The sequence below is a fragment of the Solanum pennellii genome, chromosome 1 (genome assembly GCF_001406875.1).
Source record: "Solanum pennellii chromosome 1, SPENNV200".
Taxonomy (NCBI): domain Eukaryota; kingdom Viridiplantae; phylum Streptophyta; class Magnoliopsida; order Solanales; family Solanaceae; genus Solanum; species Solanum pennellii.
Genome location: NC_028637.1, coordinates 54,501,701 through 54,520,429, shown reverse-complemented (window position 1 = coordinate 54,520,429; position 18,729 = coordinate 54,501,701).

Genomic DNA, 18,729 nt, shown 5'->3' with positions numbered 1-18,729 from the left:
ATTATTGTGGGAAGTAACCTTAACCGACATATAGACCATGCGAGCTATAACATGGAACCCCTGTGTCTCCCACACTGGAAAAGGGTTGTCCTACTTTCTAAGGTAGAACCATATTATGAGCTAAAGGTTATTCACTAGCTAATGTCTATCTAGAAAATCATCCTATAAGGGGCACATATGTAAGGTATAATGTCATTGCTACTAGAAACATCCTCAACCGGGGAGAGCTTCCATCTTAATATCCTTTCAGTGCTAACCATAAATCCCACAAAGTACTTACTAATCATAATTTGTCTCATGATCCATGGAAATGAATAATTAAGTAACCAATCCAAGCTAAAGTCATATAAGTATAGCTCCTTAGATCATGCGTGAGAAAACCTTTCACCGTCCATGATCTTTTCATAAAAGCTTTTAACGCCCATAGTCATTCACTTCATGCTAGAAATGCCCCTAATACTAATGGAAATAATTTTGAAATTGTGGTCTCTAATCATTGATGACATATCTGAATACCATACTAATCAAGACTTAATTTAGGAAAATAGCCCAAAATCGTTGAGGGCAAATCCAACGGTCATTTATGTCATGTGGCTAAGAATGGAATATATAGAAAATTCTAGCTATAAGATTTCTTGAGTCAAAAAAATACTTTCATGAACATGCATTCTTTTAAACAATTCACAAGTGTCATCATGTTTTCAAAGTCCATGTGTCCTCAACTTCACTATATTAATCTCCTCAAAAAGGACATGCATATCTTCAAAAATTAATCTTTCATTGTTTATGATGAAAAAAGATCATGGGTTATGCATGGGTTCATGAGAAATCAACTTAAAAACATGTAATTACTCAATTCATGCATAAAAAGTCATAAATCAATAAAATAATTCAACATTGAAATGAACCCATGACATGGAAGAAAATCCTAACATCAATTGGAGAATCTAACTTTATAAAATTGGAGAATTCGGAAACTTTATGGAAAAAAGGGATCCGTGGATGAATACTATCATACCTTGATGCCAAAATCTTGGAAGCAATAAAGAATTAGGAGTCTTGATCTTGAAACACTAGCTTTCTTCTTCAACTTCTAGAGAGAGAAATATAGAGAGGAGGAGCTTGATATTCTTTTAAGAATTTGAGAGAATTAATTGAGTTTGGGTGAGTTGGAGTTTAAAATTATTATATAGGGCTTTGGGTGAAGGGTAAAATAACATAGTATTAGGCTAGAATAATTAGGAAAAGACCCAAAATCCCTCATACAAATAACTGTCAACTCCTGCCGATGGCGTGACCTACGGTCCATTGGTTAGACCACGAACTGGACTGGTTGACCGTCAATGGAGTTCATAGGCTTTTAATTGGGAAACCAATGACAGGCCATACTTACAACTCATCGACAGACTGTGGACCACATTTATAGGTCCCAACTATTGACTTCGAAGTTTCTATAAGTCTAGGACTCACCTACGAGACCTATCTAGGACTCGTGCATTGAACAACAAATTGTCCTGGTAAACTGAGGAAAAGTACTGGAACTTGACATTTTGGTAGACTTTTAACTTACTAACTATGCCACCACCTACGGACCTCTGTCCTTTGGGAACATTCGTCCCCGAATTGAACTAATAATAGCGCGAAAAGAGTAGGAGAGAAACTAACAACTAAATCATTGATGAAACTTCATCAAAACACACATAACCAAGGAGGAATCTCAATTCCAAGATAACACATATTCAATACATCATAAGGAAGGTAGGAACAAGACTTAGCATCCCAACATGAATGCGACCACGTAAATACACATATCCGAGGAGGAAATTTCAACTCCAAGCTAAAGAATATTCAAAACATACTTTCATAAGGTCTATGTGCAACTCATACTCAAATGCACATAATCATGAAACAATCAATTAAACTAAAATATAATTTTGGAAAATCAAATTTTTCATGAAAAAAATTCATGGGCATGCATGCATGAGGAAACATGAGGATGACTAAGGCCTCATTTGTTTGCACTTAATGGAGGTCTGAATCTTAATCATTCAGATTCAACCTATTAAGTACATTTGATTTTTAGGTATGAATCTGAATAATTCAGATTCCACCCATTAAGTTAATTTGCTTAATTTCTTAAAAAACTTGTGAATCGGTCTGAAGAGGTCTGAATAAATCAGATCTGTAGGAGACTCTTAACAACACTAATACTCATTTGATAAGTTATCAAATAATAAAACATCATTTTTCTGCTTTAAGCGTGCCTTTTTATCTCATAACTAAAAACTTTTTTTCTCTCTTTTCTTAATCAAACACCATTTTCCCCTCTTGAACTGGTATGTTTTCATAAATACTTTCAAGTTTTTTTTATATATTAATAATTTTATTGTATTGATTGTGTCAAGAACAATATTGGTGTATTGATGTTTATCAAGGTTTTTGAATGAAAAAATTGTACTCCAAATTATGATTATTAAAATTTTTAATTTTTTTTTTATCAAAAGTGATGTTTTGTTGAAATGAATTTTTTATGGTATTTTATTAATTTAACTTTAATTTCATATGCACATTCAGATTTTGAAAAAAAAATAACATTAATTATTTAATGGTTCAGATTTAGAGACCACATCTTAATATTCAGATGTGTATTCAGATCAAAACACCTGAATCTTAATGCAAATCTTAATATTCAGATTCAGACCTCTTAATCTTAATGGAAACAAATGAGTCCTAAGACACAAGAATCCTAAAAAGTGAACTATGAGGATAAGACTTCAAACTAGATTCGAAGATAAAGGAAAGAGATAGGGATGCTAAGAAGTCACATTGCTTCCAGAAATTAACCCACCAAACCATAACAAGGAACTCATGCACCAACCATGAAGCGCACTATCTCCCCCTTGGGAGCAAAACCCACTAGTCTTTTCAAATCCATATCCCTCAATCCCAAACATAAAACCAAAGTCATATCAACCACTATCCCATTGATACAAGTAAGCAGTTAAAATTGTTTCCCATGAAGTCAATCCCCCATACATCAAAGTATTTAGACCTCCAAGATGTTATGCAATGACATGTCATGTCATTTGGAATATTTTCCATCCTCTGTCTTTGATCATAACTCTTCACATAACTAGCAACATCTTTGAAAAAAGTAGGCCTAAAAACATGATTGGAGCACTTTATGTGTAGTGCGCTCACCTCCATGATGACCCATATATGTAGACTAGCGGCAACTATCCATCAATTGTCTCATCTCAGACTCAGGTACACACCTCCTCCTCATTTTTCAGGGCCCTGTTTGAAAAGATAAGGTTTCATCCCATATATAGAAAAGAGCATCATAAATCAACCTCTTCTTTTGTTGGGTGGTTGCATCCGTTGGAAACACTTCGCTCACCAAGTAGTTGACAATGTCTGCATACTATAGTAATTATGTCACCTGTAGAGACAATAACTGTTCATTAGGAAAATCTTCCCGGATCTTACCTTACTCACCCACATGCGACGAAACTCTTCAACCTGGACCAGTGATTTGTAATCTCATTATTAGAACCTTTTCGGTCCTTGATCTCTATGTCGAATTCTTGCAACAATAGAATCCATCTAAATCAGTCGCGACTTTGCATTCTTCCATTGAACAAGTACCTGATAGCTGCATTGTCAGTACAAACAACAACTTTAGTCCATACCAGGTAAGCTCTGAACTTGTAAAAAGCATAAACCAAGGCTAACTTTTTTTTCTCAGTCACTATGTAGTTGGCTTGAATTGGATCCAGTGTTTTGCTTTCATAGTAGATTAAATGAAACACTTTCTCCTTTCTTTTCCATAACACTACCCCTACAACCACATCACTTGCATCACACATTAACTCAAGGAAGACCCTAATTTGGGGAAGTCAGGATTGGAGCTTCTATCAACTTCTTCTTCAAAGCCTCAAAAGCTTGAATGCGTTGCTCATCAAAGACAAATTTAATCTCCTTCTCTAGGAGACTGCACATAGCTCTTGTAGTCTTAAGAGAATTCCTTAATGAATCTCTTGTAGAATCCAACATGACCCAAAAAACTTCTCACCCCTTTAATAGAAACTGTGGGATGTAGCTTCTTAGTTACCTCCACTTTTGCACGATCAAGTTCCAGCCTTATCTTTGACATCGTATGTCCCAATACAATCTCTTCCTTTACTAGAAATGACATTTTTCCCATTTTAGGACGATATTAGTTTCCTCACATCTAGCAAGCACATTGTCTAAATTTTCCAGACACCTGTCAAAAGGCTCCCTAAAGACTGAAAACTCATCCATAAATATCTTCACAAAATCTTCGACGATATAATGAAAAATGGTCATCATGTATCTTTAGAATGTGGTTAGGGAATTACATAGTCCAAAGACATTCACATAATGACATATGTCCCTTACAAACAATTCACTATGATTTTCACCTTGTCTTCTAGCGCAATCACAATTTGATTTATCCTGAATATCCATCAAGGAAACAATCCAGCTAACCTGTTCAGCATTTAATAAATGAAAGGAACGAGGTAGTGGTACTTTTTGGTGGCCTCATTCAGGTTCGTGTTATCCATGCATATGTGCCAACTTGTCACTATCATGGTTAGAATCAACTTATTTTTTTCATTGGTAATTACCGTTATGCCTCCTTTTTTAGGCACACATTAAACCTGGATGACCCACTTGTTGTTTGAAATGGGGTATACAATACTTGCATCAAGCCTTTTAATAACCTCATTATGCACCATATCTTTCATCACTGATTTAATTTGCGCTCAAGTTGTACACTTGACTTGTGACCCTCCTCCAAAAATATCCTGTGCATGCATAAAGCTGGGATGATGCCATGTATGTCAGCTATCTACCAGCCTATCACCTTTTTTCTCTTCCTCAATACTTTCATAGAAACACTACTAAAGGAAATCACTTCCTAGAATTTGTGCCTCCCAGTAACTAACTGTCACAAGGGGAGAAATTCACAGTTTTGCAAGAATAGCCATAGTGCCGCCGTTGACGGTCCTTCGACCACCAGACCAACGCCAAAATATGCACATGGAGGAGACGCAGCTTCTCCAACAAGAATCATCCCCAAATTCCAACCACAACTCATCAAAGTTGAATTCCAACATAGCGATCACTGTTCAACTTTCTGAAGAGGAGTTAAAGTGGGTAGAAGAAATTATTTCTTTGGCAAAATCTTGAGCGATTCATCTAGTTACAATTGATGGATGTGTTCTGCACTTCAAGATACATCCATAATTGCAAAATCAAATGATTCACTCTTACCAGTTCAGAGATCTGATCGGGCAACTTCAAAGGATATTTCTCCAAAATCGCCTATGAACACAAATGAACATTCGTCTGAATTGAGGCATATTTTGGAGAAACAAACTACAGTCATGGACTCTACGCAGCATATCGCACCTAATCATATCAATATTGCCCATGTTAATGATGAAAAAAATCCGGCGAAGATTTCGACCAAGTCGTCGGAGCTCGATTAACCAGGTCTCCTATACAGAAAGGTGGTAAGGCAACCAAAGCTACATCTCATCAAAGTTCAAGCTCAAATCACGCCAATACTCCGTCTAAGACTGCTGATAATAGTGCTACAAATAGCGAAGCTATACCTATTGATTACGCTGCCAATGCTGTTCAGGGAGGAAGACAACCATCAAGAGGCAACAAAAATGATGAAAACAATAGTGTGGTAAACTCGAAATGCACAGATCACTCTCAAATAGCTAAAAATCTTAATGTAGGCAAGGTGTGTGATGAAATTCCAATAAGAAAAGAAAGGAATACAAACCAAAATGCAGTGAAGGATGGCAATAGTGATCACATTTCTATGAATAGGGACACGAATGCAAACCAAAGAAGGCAACTATGCTAAGGATTATACACCAAAGGCCAACAGTAACACCACAGGTAAGCTAAACATAATAACTCCTAATGATCATAGTAATGTTCCCTGCAATGTTCCCTGTACTGTTCCCTGTAATGTTCCCTGTTGTTCCCGTTAATCAAAATGAGCATGAGAAGGGTACAAAGGTTGTGGAAGCTGTAGGAAATGGACAAAACGAGAAGAATAATCACAAAGGGAACGATTCTTTGGAACCCAAAATCCCTCCTCCTATTAAGGTTTCTTCCAACTTTGATCTTCACAGATCAAACTTGCAAAAAACCAACAAAAAAAAACTCCCAGCAATATCAAATCAGACCTCCTATCAATAGTTCCTTAAACAAAAATAATTCCACTCAAATTCTAGACCCTTCACCCCCCATTGTGACCCAATCCTTAGCCTCTCGAATCAGAGCTAATCAAAATGTCCCACCCATAGACATAACCCCTCCTATTATTAGCACTCGGCAAGGATTTCTTCCATAACCTTTTGGGAAGAAGATTTCAAAGTCAAAATGGCCAGCATATGCAAGTACACCTTGGTTGGTAAATTTACTAATTCTACGCCCAAAATGGAGATAATCAGGAAGAGTTTTGTAGCCCAAACACACCTCATTGGTAGTGTTAAGTTGCACATTTTAACTCAAGACATATATACATTGACTTTGACAATGAAGCTGATCACATTAATGTATGGAGAAAGCAAAAAATGTTTATTGAATGTCATTCAATGAAATAACAGTTGTGGTCGTCAAAGTTCAAACAAGAAAAAGAATCTCCTCTAGTCCCTATTTGGTTCACTCTACCGGAGTTGCTTGGCACTATTACTATATGGATATATTCCAAAAATGGCCCAACTGATGTCAAGTGGCAACTTGTTGAATATGAGGAGATACCTCCTTACTGTCTTTACTGTAAGTAGCAAGATCACTTTGTTGCAACATATCCTATGAAATCAAGAGATGAAGAAATCAATAAAAAAGAAAAAAATAGAAGCAAGTAAGAAAGGACAAGACAAGCAGCAAAATACAAATGCCAAAAAATAGCAATAACAGGAAGAAGGAAAATAGAAAATGCAATCCAAAAAACAGAATAAGGATAGAGAATCAAATGTGCTTAATACCACTGAGAAGGAGGAACAATGACAAATCCAAGGAAGGAAAAGAAATAACAATCACACTCAAAACCAGAATCAAGGTAAGGTACAAAATAATTTTATGCAGGATCAGCAGCCTACGGAGAAACAGAATCAGCAAAACATACAGGAATCAGGTATTATGCTTGAACCCTCTACGAATATGAATGTGGAATCTGATGCTCAGTTACCACAACTCCCATCCTTTGTAACTGTTATTGATAATCATTGTTTTGACAATGACACACCATCCCCTGTAATTGTTGTTGAAGATCATTGCTGTGACAATGACAACCCCTCCCCTGAAACCCCTTTGGTTTTAGCTGATGTAGTTACTGGAGGAAGGATGGAAGTGATGGAGAAACCTACTAATTTGCAGGAATGGGATCCTAAGGGGAGGGAATTGGTTCAATCCCTTGCTACCACTAATTTATATGATCAACAAAATAGCAAACCAGGTACAACAAGAAAACAACAAAAACAGACTCACAGCAAGAATGGCGGTCAAAAGATTAACGACAAAAATGAGAAGGGTAATCATCCAAAGGGTTCTATGGCCAAAGATATGTTTGATAAGGCTAGAACTATCAAGCAAATGGATACTCCCAAAAACAAGAATAAACCTAGCAAGAAAAAGAGAGAATTAAATAAGAGGAAGCAGGCAACACAACAACAAAATGTACAGGCTGAAACTGAAAATGGTCACACCCAAAAAATTTGCAAAAAATTTGTTATGGTGGATCAGCAACATGCCTTGGATGTGATACCTCATAAGGCTCAATTTAATACCCCTTCTCCTGGCAAGCCTTCAGATTAGGCAAATCTGAAAAAAAACAGCTAGAGGTAAGGAAATTGATGAGTATGATGTAGAACATTCTGAAGATGAAGTGGATGTTGACAACCAACTGCTTATTAGTCAGGACGAGGATGATGAAACTAGTGAACTTTTGATCAAAGCTTTTAGTCCTACCAATGACATTGAATTGGACAATGAGCTTCAGCAGGTTACTACCAAGCAAGGTCTCTCCCCTAGAGGCATACATTTGGAGAGATTTCCCCCCAAGAGATCTCTTCCCATTGCCTTAGTCACTGCAGGAAGACCAAGCACAAGGTTATTCACCTCTAGATCATCTCAATGATAAGTACAATCATTTGGAATGCTAGAGGTATCAAAACCCAAGGTGTTATTGAAAGACTCAAAAATCTCAAAAATATGCATCATTTATCTATAATTGTGATTTTGGAACCTTTTTCAGACAACACTCATATAAATATGTTTAAAAGTATGCTTGCCATAGATCATGCTACTAGCAACACCAATGGAAAGATATAGTTATTTTGGGCAAATGATTTTTCTTGCAAGATTCTTGAGACTGACGAACAACAAATTACTTGTGAAATTGATCATGTGGAATCTCCAAAAGCCTACATCAACACGTTTGTCTACGCCAAATGCAAGGACCATATGAGAAGACCTTTGTAAGAGAGGATGCTTCACTATGAAGATACCATCCAAAATATTCCTTGATGCATAGTGGGTGACATTAATGTCATAACTGACACTGATGAGAAATTGGGAGGTATTCCTTACAACATGAGAAAAAGCTTGCAATTTATTGGTTTATTGAAGCATGTGGACTCATGGATTTGGGATTCAATGGACCTAAATTTACTTGGTCTAACCAAAGGGGTATTAATTTTAGAATTTGGAAAAGGTTGGATAGGGACATGGTAAATGACAAATGGTTGCAAGATATGCCTCACACTAGCATCACTCATCTTCCTTATGTAGGGTCTGATCATTGCCCGCCTCTTATAAATGAATACTAGACCTAAAAATCATATCAAGTATTTCAGATTCCTCAATTGTTGGGAAGACCAGCCTTCCTTTCTAACTATTGTGACAGAGTGCTGGAACAAACAGTTAGAAGGAAATCCTATGTGGGTGTTTCATTAGAAAATGAAAAGAGTTGCTTCTACTCTAAGCTCTTGGTCTAAAATGCAATTTGAGATATTTCTGGTACTGTTAAGTACTATGAAGAAAGAGTGAAAGTGGCAGAAGAAAATATTATTCAAGATAACACTAAAGAAAATAGAGCAGCCCTTCATGGTACTAATGCATAATATATCAGATTTATGAAGCTTGAAGACTCTATTCTCAGACAAAAATCTCAAATCCAATGGTTCAAAAAAGGGGATGGCAACACCAAATATTTCCATTCTTTGATCAGAGGAAGAAGAAGGAAGTTATTTATTCATAAGATCCTCAATGAAAATGAAGAGTGGGTACAGGGAGATGAACATGTTGATGCTGCTGCGTATAAGCATTTTCAGGACATTTTCACCGGAAAGGAGGAAAGTATAGACAAAATTCACATGAACTGCATTCCAAGAATGGTCACCCAGGATCTGAACGACAGTTTGAAGGCCATTCCAACTATTGATGAACTGAAGGAAGTAAATTTTTCCATGAACCCTAACTCAGCCCCTGGACCAGACGGGATGAATGGATGCTTCTTTCAAAAATGTTGGAACATCATCAATAATGATCTACTGGCAGTTATTAATGCTTTCATTTGTGGCCAGGTGCTTCCCAAATATTTTTCTCATGCTTGTCTAATATTGCTCCCTAAAGTCAAGAATCCAAACAAGTTGTCTGAGTTTCGACCCATCAGTTTGAGTAATTTCACTAACAAGATTGTGTCTAAGCTGCTATGCCTCAGATTAGCTTCTATGCTACCGAATCTAATTTCTCCCAACCAATCAGGATTTTTCAAGGGTAGAAGCATCTCAAAAAATATCATGTTAGCTCAAGAAATTATTCACCAAATTAAAAAACCTACTATTGGTAGTGATGTGGTGATTAAGTTGGACATGGCTAAAGCATATGACAGGGTACTTGGTAATATATTTTTCTTATTTTGAGAAAAATTGGGTTTGAGGAAGTATTCATAGATATGACCTGGAGAATCATAGCCAACAACTGGTATTCCATCATTATTTGTAACAACCCTAAAAATGGATAAGATAAGAAATGCTTAATGTGTCAAGAATGCCTATGATTAGACCAGGGTTCACACGGAATGATGCGCGTAGAACCAGACCTTGAAACCCTTGCTACAGCCAAGCCAACTAACTTGTGGAGTTAGTTGAGCTTGAAAAGGTTGGGTCCAACCATGTAGGCTCTCGAATATGAAGATTTACTCGAAGGAGTCTTTACCGGACTTAAAAACAGGAAATCTTAGGTTTGAAGAGTCTAGGGGTAAAATGTTCTTTTTCATGGCTAAGGATAGTATCTTAATTACCCTAAATATGTAATTATTTATCTAATTAATAAGGTGGAAGGGCAATTTTGGGAGAGGGGGCCGAAAATAGGCTCATGAAGTGAAGCCTTGCTCCACCCGGGTACGAACCTAGGTGGAAGCAATGAATTAAAGTGATTTTTATTTAAGATATTGAATTAATGTAATTAATTAATAATTCTTATTCATAAGATGATTTAAAGTAAAATAGAAATCAGATTTTTATTAAAAATTGACTAAATCCTAAAACTAACTCATAAGCCTCCTACAACTCCCACTCTCTCACGATTATATCTCTCCACTCTCACACTCAATCTCTCTTATTCTTTCTCATGTATTTTCTCTGCCAAAATAAGATAAATAAGCATAAAAACTAAACCAAGTTCTTCACGCTTGAAGAACTCACACGAAATCACAAGAAAATAAACGTTAATAGCACACTAGGCTAAGAGAGGTTGTCATTCGAGTGGAGTTGATATTGATGAGGCTTAGACGTGTTCTTGGGTGAATTTTTTGGGCATCAAGTCACGAGTTTAACGTCAAAAAGGTATGGGTTTTCTTCTCTCTTGGTCCCTTTCCCAAGAGACCCCTTAAGGTTCATATTATTCATCCAAAAACTAGGATTGTTTCCCCTTTTGCATGCCCCTGTCACTAGCCCCAATGAATCGTAGGTTGGGTATGATTGCTGGTAGATTTAGGTATATGTTATGTTTTCGTGATGAATATGATTATGTTTGTGTACTTGAAATCATATGAAAGACAACCATGTATTCGAAATTATGTGCAAGTGTGTGCGTGTGCAAATATGTTACAATGAATGAGGTTCTGGGATTAAGCTTCAATTTGATAATGTTTTGGTTGTCATTTTACATGCATAAACCTATGTAAATTGTGATGTTCATTAAAATGGAAGTGTGGCTGATTTGAGTATCAATATTTTGGCTAAACGAATCTATGAAAATGCACCCTAAAAAGCGTTAGATGATCTATGAATTCCCTAAGATTTCAAGTGAAAAAAAGCTAAAAAAATGACTAAATTTCCAGCAAACATACAAGTTTAGTTTAGGATAAATGTAGAGGAATAAATCTAGAAATTTAATTGAGTATAAAGGGATGAGGCCACCAGGATTCAAACTTGTGACCTCACCCATGCAATGCCTTGAAATCGCAAGAAAAGAAATGGGGTCTGGGGGAATAGATATGGGGTATGCTGGCTGAAATTGTAGAGTACAAAAATGAATAAAATAAAATGGGAGGCGTGGGATCATCCCACGACCTCTAGGCAGCGAGTGAAGTAAAGGAAAAATAAAAGAAAGGTAATGTGAGGCCTGGGAATCGAAGCCACGACCTCAAGGCTGTGAAGGAGAGTAAAGGAGAAAGGGAAAATAAGAAAGAAAATAAAGTGAGGCTGTGGGGGCTCGATCCCACAACCTCACTGCCAACGCAGAGATAGTCAACATTTAAATGAAATTAAAATAAGGAGGCTGTGGGGGTTCGACCTCACAACCTCTCAGTCCCAAACAAATAAAAGGAAAATAAAGAGAGGTTGTGGGGGTTTGGTCCCACAACCTCCTGGATAATGCGAAATAGACAAGGAAAATAAATAGGAAAATAAAAGGGGGCTGTGGGGGTTCGAACCCACAACCCCTCGGCCAAGGGAGAGAGTTTCTAAAGAAAAGGAACTAAAAAGAAATGTTGATCCCAATGTCACGAGGACTAAAAATAAAATCAAGGAAAAATGTAAGTGTTGTCCAAGGGATTCGAACTTGGGTTCCCTTGCATAAATTTCCATATTGATACATAAGTCATACGTGAATTAAATGTTCAAGAATAATTCCACCTACTTAGATCGAAATCCAAATCTTGGCATACATACAAGATATATAAGTCTTGTACTACATAATCTGAGGAAGATATGAGTTAGTTAACAAACTATGTATGAAGCCTCATGGCTTGTATGTATAGACCCATAAGTCTAGCATACATTTAGAAGAAGTGAACCTAAGATGTATGTAATGAAATGAAGTAACCCTAGAAGGGTTAAGTACGAGTGTAAAACACACTAAATGGCCAAGTGCATTGGCATACGATGAAATGATTATTATGTAATGAAATGATGAAACCTTAGAAGGGAAAAGTAAGATTGTGAAACACACAAATGGCAAAGTGCATTGGCATATGAGGAAATTAACATTCATGTAAAATGGGGTGAGTAATTATGAAGACCAATTGTGCTAATGTTAATAAATGTGGTGACAACATGATATGAGGCTAACGTAAAAGATGAGAACAATCTCAAATGAGCCTAAGTAATGTTACCAAAACATACTCACCTATGAGAGTGTAAAGTTAATGAAGAGACCAGTCTTTATGAACACTCTAATGAAAGTATTGGGATTAACACTCTTAATACTAATAATGAGATGAGAAATCATCTATTGAGCTATGATGTCCTCATACTAGAAACCATCTTCCATGACGTATGAGTTGAATGTAATGGAACTTTATACTGAGCACCAATAGACTAGCTATGAGCGGTGATGCCTTATTTTGGGAAGGGTGGAGCTTCACGTAACTCTCATGAGATGAGACTGTCCGGCTTGCCGGGATGGGTCTCCTTATATCTCCTAGTCTTCGAACCTATATTGCCAATATAGGGATCTGACGGGGTTAAATTCCCATGTATGCTAGCAAGTTTTGGGTCACTTTGGCCGTTGATTCCACCTCTTTTTGGTGTGGGGTAGACACTGGATTTCATGATGCTCTCATGATCTATGTCGATAAAGTTAAAGTTCCCCATGAATGAATGATTCCAGCCTCAAACGATGCACATAATGAAATAAATGATACGAAAGGTGTTAGGGTAGGATAATCAAGAGGTGAGCTAGACTTGAGTAATGACACTAGGTCATTCTTTCTCATTGCACAACGAACCCGATGAAAGTCTTAAACTACATCCTAGGTATAGCTGGTGTTTACACTAGCCTATGAATGAAATGAAATGAAGTACGTATGAATGAATGAAGCAGATTCTGTGTTTGCTAAAGAAGGCTTCCTAGTTGAGGTACCATATGTTGAGCCCTCATTTTTGGGAAGTCTTGATGTCAAATCCATGATTCCAAAGTCTCATGGCATATGAACGGATAATATGCAAAATGTTATGTGCTATATGCAATATATTATGTGCTATGTGCTAGATGTTATGTGTTGTGTGCAATACGATAAGTATGATGATGCATGTTACTCTCATGGAATGACTTTCCTAATCCAAATTTCGAAAGATCACCAAATTTTCTAATCCCAATTTGGCAAGTCCACTGACTTGACTTTCCATAATCATGTTGTTAGGAAAGAGCTGTTCTTAATCATGCATGTCCTTGGTGTGTGCTTGCATATACCCATACTTAGTACAAGTGTGTACTAATCCATACATTTCTACAATTTTAGGTGCAGGCACAGGTGGACGCTAGATCTACAAGTTGACGTTGAAAGTATCCGGAAGTGGAGCATTCATCCGGACTTGGTAGGCCCTCATCTTTCGAGGATTCTTGCCATTATATTCTAGATTAGTCATAGGATTGAGCTAGTGGAGTATGTTCCACTAGCGTTTCTTTCCGCTTTTGTTCAGACATTGTATTGTTGCCATTTTGGCAAGTATACATTTGATGCTATACTAAACTATCTCTTTCACTTGATGATCTTAATGTTAGATGGTTGATGGTGAACAATTATGAACCTAATAGAATGATTAGTATGCATGTTAAGAAACAAAAAGTTTCTAATTTTCCGCTAAAATTAACCTAGACGAACTAAGAATGATGTAAGTAGGCTTGTCTGCGACTTCTGAGAGGTCAACGACGCCGGTCTCGTTTGGGGTCTAGACTCCGGTCGTGACATTATTAATGGGAAGAGGTATGGTTTTTTCCACTCTACAAGAGTCTTGAAGTAAGGTGACCCCTTATTTCTGGCCCTATTTATTTTAGGTGCGGAGGTATTGTCAAGATCCTTGAAGATGTTACATCAAAACCCCAATTATCATGGCTTTTACATGGAAAGGAGGGGCCCTCAGATCAACCACTTAAGCTTTGCGGACGACTTCATTATTTTCAAATCAGGAAGAACGAGATCTCTAGAACTTATCATGCATACTTTTGCTACTTATGAGAAGGTTTCTGGTCAACTCATTAACAAAGCCAAAATTATTTCTTACTTCGTTCCAATGCGTTCACCAGTACTTGCGACAGAATCAAGAGATGCACTGGTTTTCATCAAAGAGAGGGACCCATAACCTACCCTTGCTTCCCCTTATACATTGGTAGACATCGAGTTATTTATTTTACAGAAATCATCAACCAGGTGGTAAACAGAATCACCGGATGACAATCCAAGTTGTTGAGTTATGGGGGCAAAGCAACCTTAGTTAAACATGTCCTTTTATCACTTCCAATACACCTGCTCGCAGCCATTTCTCCACCATCAGCCACTATCAAACAAATTCGATCTATTATGGCCGACTTCTTTTGGGGTGGGAAGAATGACATGAAAAATATCATTGGTCGTCTTGGAAAAACTTGAGCTTTCCGTATAAGGAGAGAAAAATTGGAGTTCGCTTAATGAGTGATGCTTGTCAAACCTTCCAATACAAGCAATGGCAGATTTTTAGATCAAAGCAAACTCTATGGGGTGATTTCCTAAGAGAAAAATATTGCCAAAGATCTAATCCGGTCTGTAAAAAATGAAGGGGAATCTCAAGCTTGGATACACATGATGAAAAACAAACATAAAGTGGAAGATCATATTTAGTGGAAAATCAAATCTTGTTCCTGTTCATTTTGGTGGGACAATTGGCTTGGTATTGGTCTATTGGTGTACTTTACTAGAGAAAGTAACAGGTTCAACAAAGACACAGTAGCTGATTTTATGGAGCATGGATAGTGGAATATAACAAAGCTCATTCAACTTGCTCCTCAAGATCAAGTTCATAATATTCTGGCAACTCAGCTACAACTGCAGCCTGGTATCCTTGATCAACCAGTATGGAACCTCAACACCAATGGAGATTTCACCTGCACATCAGCCTGGAACACCATTCGAGAACAAAGGCCTAAAACAACTATCAATACTTACTCTTGGCATAGAGGCATTCCCTTTAAGTGCTCCTTTCTTCTTTGGAGAGCAATCAGGGGTAAACTTCCCACTAATGAACAAACTGCAAGGTTTAGGGCTGAACCTAGCGAATGTTTTTGCTGCACTCTCCAGGCCAAGACACCATAAAGCATACCTTTAATTCTGGAAAACTTTCCAGCTTTGTCTAGAATTCTTTTGTAGTACCTTTGAACATACAAAGTGATCATATTCCTCTAAGATACCTCATTATGAGATGGTGGAGTTCAAACTGCAACAATGATGCACACAAACTGATTCTACAAGCTACTCCGATCTTTATTTGTTGGAAATTGTTAAAAAATAGGTGTGCCAAAAAATACGGGGGTAAAAAATCCAACATTGCGAGAGTCAAGTTTTTAGTGTTTAAGGACACTATTAAATTGCTGCACACTGTTTTTCCTTACATTTCATGGCCTTCTAGTTGGAGAAGTTTATGCATACTCCTGGAGAAATGCACCAATCATATCAAGGTTACTCTTGTGCAATGGTTGAAATATCCAGAAATATGGGTTAAGCTCAACACACATGGAAGTGTTTTGAGTAATCCAGGGAAAATTGGCGCAAGTGGTATACCTAGGGACTCAAATGGTAAGTTAATTTTTGCATTTTCGGTTCCTTTTGAAGAAGGTACTAACAACCAAGCTGAGGTTGAGGGTGCCACTTTTGGTATAGCATGGTGTGTTCATTTAAAATACACCAAAGTGTTCCTGGAAGTTGACTCTCAATTACTGGTGGCCTCTTTTTTTCGCAAAATAGTAGCCCCTTGGAATATTTCAACTCATATGACATAATATCTCAACCCTCATCTCCCATTTTAAATGCATACATACCGTCTGGGAAGCTAACTACGTGGAAGATTCTCTCTCTAAACATAGTCATCAAATTACCAACCCTCAAGTCTATTTCAGCAAGCAGCAACTCCCTAGAGAGACAACAACATACTAACAACTAGACACAGATGCCATGGCAAGTTTCAGATGAAAAGGAATGAAAAGAATTAAGGAACCGCCTTAATTGCTAACTCTCATATAGGCCTATGAGGAGAAAGAACTCCATCAATTCCTACTTTTTGGTGATCACCAATGCAAAATATGATGACTATGGACTTCAGCAACTTGTCACTGGTTAGCAGCAAGCTCAGGTTAATATGGTACAGCAGCCACCAACATGGTGTGAAGTATGTGTAGGTGGAGATTACACGACTGAGGTATGTGGAGCAAATCCAAAACTATAAATTGTCTTTCGAGTTCAAGAGTGGACAATGAATTTATTTTAATGTTAATCAGTCATTAAAATAGTAAAACTAAAATGCAAGAATAAATCATAAGAAAGCTTGCTAGAAATAAATATTATTATACCATTAATCGTAGCTATTACACTAGAATAAGGGAATTTAGCTACTAATAGTATGTATCATCATCAAATAATGTTCAAAATCATTTGAGTGTTTATCAAAATGAAACAGTAGAAGAAAATCCCTAGATTTCGTCAGCAAAATTGCTCAAATAGTGTTCTCCCAATTTTCAAAAATTGAATGTTGATAAAATAATACAACTAGACTATAGTCTAAAATAAAACACGTGGTGAAAATTTGGAGTCCAAGTCCACGTGGTGGACCTGTTCTCTTGTTGTACATTACAAAAATCTTGATCCAACTCCACGACGCGCTCACATCGCACACTCTACTTTTAAGCAAAATTTGTTCTCCACACTCTGGCTTTAGCTACGTGAAGCGGAGGTGCTCCCTCACAATGCACTTCTCAAGCTTCTTGGCCATTTCTCCTTAGCAACTTTGACTTATATTTCCAATATCTTGGATGATTTCTTTTCAGATCCTTTTACTTTATCTTCACCTTACAAACACCTAATCATCTTGGTAAGAGGAAACACAATATATTGGCTCTAAAAGTGCAATTCAAACTAGGAATTTTATCTCAAGCTTGGCTCAATATATAGGTTAAATTAGTCATTAGGCCCATAAATATACCTAAGGTCACCACCCCACACTTAAAGCTTTGTTCGTCCTAGAACAATTTCTCACTTCTATGCATATTATTTGATGTATGTAAAATGGAGTTTATGGCTCTTTATACAAGAAAAAAGTAATTATTAGCCATTCCAATTTTCAGGATCATGCAAATAATGCTTTTGTGCCTTTGATTGGTTATAATTGTTACTTGCCTTTTTTTTTAAAGTCTTAATGTCTTCTCTTTGATTTGGTTTGGTTTTGGGGGTGGGGGGGGGGCAGGGGTTTATTAAACAGGGGGCATGTTTATATGAGGCTGTTAATTATAAGTTGCGTTTTGTAGGATGATTTCCTCCTTATATCTTGTAGACAATTGAATCCAGTTTGTTATTTGATGCCAGAGATCATAGGGTAAAATGGAATATCTATTTATGAGACGTTAGAAGGGACAAACTGCATTCTGGTCTATTCATTTGGAACAATCGTATATTTATATTTTCTCTCCTTTGTATTTTTAAACATTATGCATTTTCAGGAATGCCAAATCTAATTTGGTAGAATCTTCAACTTGTTTGTAAATCTCTGTGAAACTTAATGAATGAAATAATAATATAAAAGAAAGATGAATATCTTATTGTGGACAATAGAAATACAGAATTGGTCAGGAAACACTAAAGGAAGAGAATTTAGCTGATGATGATGTTCAAATTGCATATATTATGACACGAGTTTGAGTAGTCTTATTTTGCTTTGATAAGTTGCAATGATGTAAGTCGTTTTTTTCTCTTTCTCCAGATTCTAAGGAACACCCAAGAGGCCATTGCATCTTATATTGATTTTGTCAAAAGAAATTTGGCTGATGAGTCTTCATTTGTGGTGGCGGTAAATAATCTCATTGGGTCCTAAAGCTGTCTCTGGTGGCCTAAGGAAACTTGATAAGCTAATATATACCAATAGGGTGCTGGTGCTACTTCATTCTAATAATTAAATTATCTATAAGATTTACATGTATTCTCCTTTGAACAATTGATGCATTTGAACTTGTTGGTGCTCTACCTGGTAGGTTGATGCTTGTACTACTTCAAGTTGTTTTACATGTGAGAGAGAACAAGGCTGCTAAAGCTGAAGAAATACTTGGATAAGTTGACAGGTCAAAGGTTATCCTGCTTGCTAGGGCTCAGGTTGCTGCAACTGTTGGGCATCCGCAGATTGCAGCTGATTCCTAGGCAAAAGAACCTGACAT